This window comes from Triticum aestivum, chromosome 7B, assembly GCF_018294505.1.
Source record: "Triticum aestivum cultivar Chinese Spring chromosome 7B, IWGSC CS RefSeq v2.1, whole genome shotgun sequence".
In the NCBI taxonomy this organism is placed as follows: Eukaryota; Viridiplantae; Streptophyta; class Magnoliopsida; order Poales; family Poaceae; genus Triticum; species Triticum aestivum.
In genome coordinates, this window is record NC_057813.1 from 512,454,710 (window position 1) to 512,463,091 (window position 8,382).

Consider the following 8,382-nt stretch of genomic DNA (forward strand, 5'->3'; position numbering starts at 1 on the left):
CCCAAGATATCTAGCTTGGACTAGCTAGAGTATCATACATAGTGTGCGAGAGAGACCTATAGATGGTGTATATATGAATGCGGACTAGAAAGACCCCCCCCCCCACACACACACACACAGAGAGAGAGAGAGAGAGAGAGAGAAAGGGAGAGGGACCAACAAGGTTCTTGTGTCGGATGCGTGCGACAGAATTGAAGATTGTCGGTGAGTGAGAGAGAGAGAGAGAGAGAGAGAGAGAGAGAACAGGAGTCCGGGAGAGGGGGAGGTCATGTTTTATCCATCAAAGACTGATATAAACTTGCATTCAAATATTTAAATTGGAGACCATGTTGTCTGCAATCCACACATGAACGGATATATGCGTATATCAAACAAGTTCATTAATTTGACTTTCAACATGTTCATGGAGTACTATAATACTGTACAACATGCTACTCGATTGAGGTGTTCAATTTTGGATTTAGTTCACTATTTTGACCTACTGAACGAGATAGTTCATTGAATCAAGATATTTCATTTTGGGTTTGATTCGCGTTTTTGAGTGGGTCAACTATTTGTCATATAGTAAATCGCTAGCAACGAGCATGTAAAAACACATTACTCCCGAGCATCATCTCTCCATCTAAAAAAGAAGTGGCAAGCTAATATTTCAAAATTTGATTCGAATCGACTTGGTAAGGTAGACGTGGATGCTCGTTCTCCCAAAATTTGAACGAACCGTTAAACATCCTCTCTGCTCGGTGGAATTTGCCCGAGCAAATAAATGGGAGATGTGAAATTACCGTCATATGTGGTACATGCATCAATTGCCCATTGTACATCGAGGGTAGGTTCGTAACTTCATCCAAGCACGCCTTCTCAGCCAAAATGACATGTGCCGAATAATTCATAAACCATGGTTAGCAAAACACGCTCTCCTCGCCCGAAATAGCTCGCGCCCACTATTTCAAAACACGCTCTCCTCGCCCGAATTCGCTCGCGCCCACTATAGTTCAAAACACGCCCTCCTCGCCCGAAATCGCTCCCGCCCACTATTTGGGGAGAAGCAAAGTTACTCTACTATCCCCGACCCTCAGTACACAGACCCAAGCCGAGAAGACTATAGGCAAGGGTAGAACTGTAACTCCCCCTCACATTTCAGACAAATGCGTCCGTAAGACATGGTTCCACTCCCCTCCCAATTCCCCCCCCCCCTCCCCCATTCATACCTCGTGGGTGCCAAATCACCTTCTCCCTGCTAAGCTCCCTTCTCCCGAGCCGCGAAATCTCAGCCCCACCTCCATGGCACCCCCCACCGCACCAATTTCACAGCCGCCCTCCTCCCTAATGCCGGAGAAATTATCCAATTGTCGTCGTGCACTGGGCCGTGTGCCTCTTACTCCGTGCTGCTGGTGCTGCCTCGACGACGGCCGCGTGAACCGTACCGGAGCCGATTCACCCCCGCCGTTGTTCATGGTGCCGGAGCGGCTCCAACTTCGGATCCGTCCAGAGTCCTGGCGCTGCTTCCGCGTAGCCGTCGACCGTCGCGACATCGCTCTTTCCCTGCCGCCGGTCACCACCGCAACCGCGTCGGCCTCACCGACTCGGCAACTGGACCTTCCTACTTCACTATGCCGCCAGATAGGTCGCACCCTCATATGAAATCACTTTATTTAGGTGTCAGTTGTCTGAATTTTTATTCTAGGCCAATCAATTCCCAATGGGAAGCAGCACCCCTCGAGGCGGAGGAGCTCCTAGGCTGCCGGTTGGCTGGTGTCTAACGTAAGGGTGCGGGGCCGCAAGTTCGCCGCGGAAGCAGCGCTGAGATGGCTATCTTTTAGAGTTGCGTGGGTTGAAGGTACTGCCGCCGCCGGATCTGGATGACGGGGAGTCTTTGTGGATTGGCCCGGGGGCGGCGCAACCATGACAGTGTGGTGGGGTGGGGAGCGGGGTTTTGGACGGGGCCACGGACGGCGGAGGCAGGGTGCTCTACCGTTGGTCACTTGCTCTTCGGGGAAGATTCCGAACAGTGTCAGTCGGGAGGCACAAGACGGCCATCAAGCCATCCGGCGTAGATTGGACAGTACAAAAATAAAATAAATTTGTGTGACCCCAATTTAGTCTTCAGTCAACAGACATGTGACCACTCTCATACCTTGTTGTTGATCTCTTAGTGTATTTCTTCGGATCAAAGAGATATGTCGTTCTTAACTTTATGCGTTATCTGCATCTTCAAACACACCGTCTTCCGACTCACCGCAGCTGCTCCAACAAGGAAAGCATACACTAGAAGGGAGCTACAGTCCCCACTCAATAGTTCCCTGCATCGAATGCGCGTGCCCGACATGGACAGACACAACAACTGCAGGGCCATCGACAAGTCATCACATGATGCTCACTCCTATGGATGGCAGCCAGATAGGTTGTACCCTCATCTTACTTGTGTGCAACATTTATGGCTTTGTTATTCATCTAAGCACGGAAAATAGATCATCACATTTCACTGTATATTCATGCTGATCCCTTACGGGTCTTGTTCAGGAGTTCACGCTGTTCCATAGTTCAGCTAACATACTTGTTCTTTAGGTAACGTTGTTCCATAGTTATCATCCATCAGCCAATGCTATCCCATAGGCTGGTGATTATAGTATTATACCACTTCTAGTATTACCTATGTTGTTCTTTAATACTTTTGTGTGCCATCTAGTTAATCTCGAGTACAAACGATACATATTCTGTAGCTTTCATCTATGTTCTCCCTTTACTTTATGAGACATGTTGCTGCTAGTTAACCCCAGTCCTACTATTTATGTCGTCTCCTACAGGCACTCATTTACATAAATCTAACTACTAGTTGTCTTCCATGCATGTTAGATATAATTGCACACACTGATATATCCACAAGAACCTCACGGAGCAATGTAAAGGCCAATAAACTTGATGTCAATGATACCCAATAAGATGGAACATGTAAAGGCAGTTCTTCAGAAGACTTGCAGAAAGATGATGAATCCTCTTCACCCCACAAGGTCCTTGCTTTAACTTGGCATGTGATATGGGTACAACATGCATATAATGTCCTGGAGTGTATCTACTCTGTTGCAATGCCATGTGCTTAGCATGCTGATCATGCATGTAAATATGTCATGCCTTCCTGTTTTTCAGTACCTATTCCATTCATGATAACATGTTTTCAAATTCAAGTACTGTCATTCTACTCTATCGCAATGCCATCTGCTTAATTTGAACATCATGCTTCTGAATATCTTATGCATTGTTATTCATCAGTATGTACTTCATCTGTCTGTCATACCATGTTTTTTTACATTGAAGTGTTGTTCTAGTGCTCTGTTGCAATGCCATCTTATTTTCCCAATCATACACATGTATGTTGCCTTGGTTATTTCTGTACATATTCCGCTAGCATATAGTTTTACATTCAACTAGTTTTTTTTGTTGTGTTGTCCTGTCGTATCCCTAGCTCTTACACCATACTCCCTCCGTCCGGATTACATGTTGCCGAAATGGATAAAAAGGATGTATCTAGAACTGAAATACGCCTAGACCCATCCATTTTTTTTCCGGATGGAGGGAATACATGTCAATATGTCATGCCTTTCTATTCTTCAGTACCTATTCCATTTCTCTGTTGTCGCATGTTTTATAATTAAAGCACCATTCTTCTATACAAGGCGTGCAAGGGGAAGACGACTATGTTAGAATCTGAAGGGTTACAAACAAGGCCTTTTCAAAAGATCCAAATGCTAGGAGATAATAAACCAACTCTAGATTTTATAGATATTGCTCCAGCACAGAGAAACCCAACAACTACTGATAATAAGCAGATTCCAGTGGCCAAAGAACTAGTCCGCTCCAGTCGAGCAAAAATATGTCAACTCAATTCTAAGAAGCGTGTGCGTATCCTTGCATCATGAAATTTTATAGCATGCTGATCATATTTTCTACATGTTTCTTACCCATCTCTCTTTTAGAAAATAAGCTTAACAGATAGAAGAATTTCTGCAATGGTATCGTTTGTGAGGAAAGATTCTTGCAGGAATTCTCTGTGCTCCAATGTAGATGTAAGTACCTGTTGTATATCACTATATTTTTACATCAGCATGTATTTTGTTAATCGGCGTGAATCCAACCTTTATCTGATCTAAATTTAGTTGTAGCAAAATGTATGATTAAAGGCCACAATGTTGATTTTTGTAAGGAAAACTGCCTGGTAGTTTTGCATCCTGAGCTGCATGAGTATACTATCTCATATCAGTGGGTTTGAATACTTTGGTTCTGCAGTGGGTTTTTCAGTGTTTTTTTACTGTGTTGTCCTGTCGTATCCCTAGCTCTTACATCATACTCCCTCCATCCGGATTAAATGTCACAGAAATGGATAAAACTGAATGTATCTAGAACTGAAATACGCCTAGACCCGTCCATCTATTTCCGGATGGAGAGAATACATGTCAATATGTCATGCCTTTCTATTCTCCAGTACCTATTCCATCTCTGTTGTAGCATGTTTTATAACTGAATCACCATTCTTCTATATAAGGCATGCAAGGGGAAGACGGCTTTGTTAGAATCTAAAGGGTTACAAACCAGGTCTTTGCAAAAGATCCAAACGCCAGGAGATAATAAACCAACTCCATTTTTCTTAGATACTGCTCCAGCACAGAGAAACCCAACTCCCACTGATAATAAGCAGATTCCAGTGGCCAAAGAACTAGTCCACTCCAGTCCAGCAAAAGAATGTCAACTCCATTCTAAGAAGCGTGTGCATATCCTCGCATCATGAAATTTTATAGCATTCTGATCATATTTTCTACATGTTTCTTACCCATCTCTCTTTTAGAAAATAAGGTTAAACGATAGAAGACTTCCTCCATTGGGATCGTATTCGAGGAAAATATCTTGCGGGAATTCTCTGTGCTCCAATGCGGATGTAAGTACCTGTTGTATATCACTATATTTTTACATCAACATGTATTTTGTTAATCGGTGTGAATCTAACCTTTATCTGATCTAAAATTAGTTGTAGCAAAATGTTAAAGGCGCCAATGTTGATTTTTGTAAGGAAAACTGCCTGGTAGTTTTGCATACTGAGCTGCATGAATGTACTATCTCATATCACGCATATTACTGAATTGTAGTGCTTCTCTGGTTGCCCATTCATTCATTGTGTCAATGTTGCTTTCGTACTACCTTACTTGGCTGATGATAGCTGTGCCATATTGTGTTAATTTGGTGTAGGCTACTTGCCCAAACGTTCGTTGTGTCAATGTTGCTTTTCTATTATCTGACTTGGCCAATGATAGCAATGCTAGTGTGTTAATTTTGTGCAGGCTGCTGAAGATAAGAAGACAAACTCTGAAAACAGCAAGGCAACCCCATTGTTTCTTTCTAGTAAATCTAGGCCAGGTAATATGGCAATAACTCATGATTAATCTGTTTGGTTCCCGTCCTAATTTATGTTATGATGCAGTGGTCGAGACACTCTCCACTATCAATAATACAAGCCTGCCAAAATCGCCATCTGAATCTGTTCAGTATCATCTGTCTCGAATGCAACGGAATAAATGTATGTTTGTGAACCAATTAATGGCTGAAGCAATGATGGAAATGGTGGATGAATCAGAGGTGCAGAGTCGTGCGACACAACAACTGATCAATGTTTTCAGAGACAGTGTAGCAAAGCAAAAATAACTTGCCCACATGCTTATGGGCATCATCTGTGCTAAGGTTGCAGATTGTGACGTTGTAGATGGTTAGGTTCTGCTCATTTATTTGCATTGGCATCAATCTTTGATTGCCCAGTGGATGTAATTTCCTGTAATATATGCTGGATGTGCAACGTTATTCCCTGTATGCCGTACCTTTGCGTGATCGGTTTTGGTCCTGTGCATAATTGCTCGTCGTAATGGGCTCAAATTATCTAATTTGTCCTAAAGATATGTACGAACTTTAGTGGGCCCATTAAGTTAATGGGACGTTACTAGGTCGAAAGTTAATGGTCGGCCCTCTTACCTCCCGGGTCGTTAACAGGCCGACATCAAAGCGGGCAACAGGTGGCCCCAGTTTATTTCACGGGCCGTTAACAGGACATTACTAAGTTTGGGCTACATATGGCCCAACTATACTGTAGGCCTTTAGCAGGCCGAAAGAGACAGCGGGCTTGTACTGGACCATGAAGACCATGGGCCGCTAAGAGGCCAAAAGTCAGGTCATATTGTAAGTGGCCCAACTGTGTTGTGGGCCTTTAGCATGCCGAAAGAGAAACCGGGCTGGTATTGGACCATGAAGGGCATGGGCCATTAAAGGGCCAAAACTAAGGTCCGACTACAAATGGCCCAACTCATTTATAGTTCGTTAACAGGCCGAAAGTCACACAGGGCCGGGAATTGGCCCAACACTTAAATGGGTCGCTAAAAGGCAAAAACTCAGGTCTGACTAAAAATGGCCCAACTGATTTATGGGCCGTCAAGAGGCTGAAAGTGACACCGGGACAGAAAATTGGCCCAACACTTAAATGGGCCGCTAAAAGGCCGAAACTCAGGTCCGATAACAAATGGCCCATCAGATTTATGGGTCGTCAACAGGCTGAAAGACACACCGGGCCGGAAACTAGCCCAACATTTAAATGGGTCGCTAAAAGGCCGAAAGATGTACATCCTGAAAATTGGCCCATCCATTAAACGGGCCGTTAACAGGCTGAAATCTCATCGGGCCGATATTGAGCCCAGATATATAGAGGGCTGTTAACAGGCTCGAACTGACGATGGATTGCAATGGTATCAAATCTTTAATGGGCCGTTGACGGGCCGAATTGGCTCATCTCGTATGGGTCATGGGCTTAAATGGACCTGATACAAGTAGGCCTTATATGGGCTGTCCTGCTAACTTTTACTAGGCCAGCCTTTTCACAGGAATGTTGTTGAGATACTTGCGGACAATTGGCATTAGCAGACTTTTTTTCAGCCCGTGCCTGACATCGTTTCAGGAGGTATTCAGCCTTCTTGTCATCAGACATTCGGGCATACCATCCCTTGCTGCCCTGCGGTTTCATAGCGTGCACATTCTCATACGCGTGATTTTCTTTCCTTGATGTGGAATTGTTTGTAAGGTGTAACCCTGCTAAAGCAGCATGGGGGTCTGGGCATCCCTAATATTGCTGATATGAATCTATGTCTCTTAGCTTCTTGGATCAGGAGATATTTCCTGGATGAGGGAAAAATTTGGAAACAAATTGTTGACGCCAAGTATAAGACTCACAGTCCTAATATATTTACTTGCCCTGAAAATGGTGCCTCCCCTTTTTGGAAAGGAATACTACGGGCTGCTAAAGCTGCCAATGTAGGATATTTATGGATAGTGGGGAATGGCAAGAATATTAGATTCTGGGAAGACCAGTGGTTGGGTCATACTACTCTAGCTACCCAGTATTGGGAGCTATACTCTATTGCCAATGACCACAATGTTTCTGTTAGTGAGGTCTGGGATGGCACCAATCTAAAGATTACTTTTAGAAGGTGTTTCACCCAGAAACTACTAGCAGAGTGGGACAATTTGTTCAGCCGCGTAGCTGGTATAAATTTAAATGACGTTGAAGACACCGTTCGCTGGAACTTTGAAGCCAAAGGTGTCTTTACCGTCAAATCATTTTACAATTTTATTAACTTTAGGGGGATTGATCCGGGCAACCTTACAATCATCTGGAAAATTAACATTCCCCTTAGGATCCAGATCTTTCTCTGGCTTGTGGCCAAAAACAAACTTTTAACAAGAGACAATCTGCAAAAAAGACAGCACGTAGATGATCCTACCTGCCTTTTTTGTGGAGAATCTGAATCTATTGATCATTTATTTTTTGGCTGCGTTGTTGCGGTAGAGCTATGGAGAGGGATTTTTGATATATCCACAAAACAAGTTGGTATGTCCATTGAGTGCATGCTAGCTTGGTGGCTTAAGCACAAAAATCTCTCAGCGGACTGCATGCTTCATTCTGCTGCCCTTTGGGCTCTGTGGAATCATCGCAATGACATTTGTTTCAAACATGTTTCCTGGCTTGGGATGCAGGTGTTACGGAGGAAAACTGCTGCTATTCTAAGCAGCTGGATGATTCGATGCTCAGGTGCTGCAAAAGAAAGAGGGATGCACTTGGTGAGAAAGATGGAGCAGGAAGCACGTGCACCCCCCCCCCCTCCTGATGTGGCCAGACCCTGGCTAGGACTCCGAAAGTGCTCGGCGCTGTTGTTCGATTGCGACAATGCATGAGATCTGGACGAGCGCTCTTACAATTTCGCCCTCTCCTTGCGAGAGTTAGCTATCTTGTGTTTTGCTGGAGCTTAGTGTCTATCTCTGGTAGTTGTTCTCTGACACTTTTATGTGGAAGCTAGAACT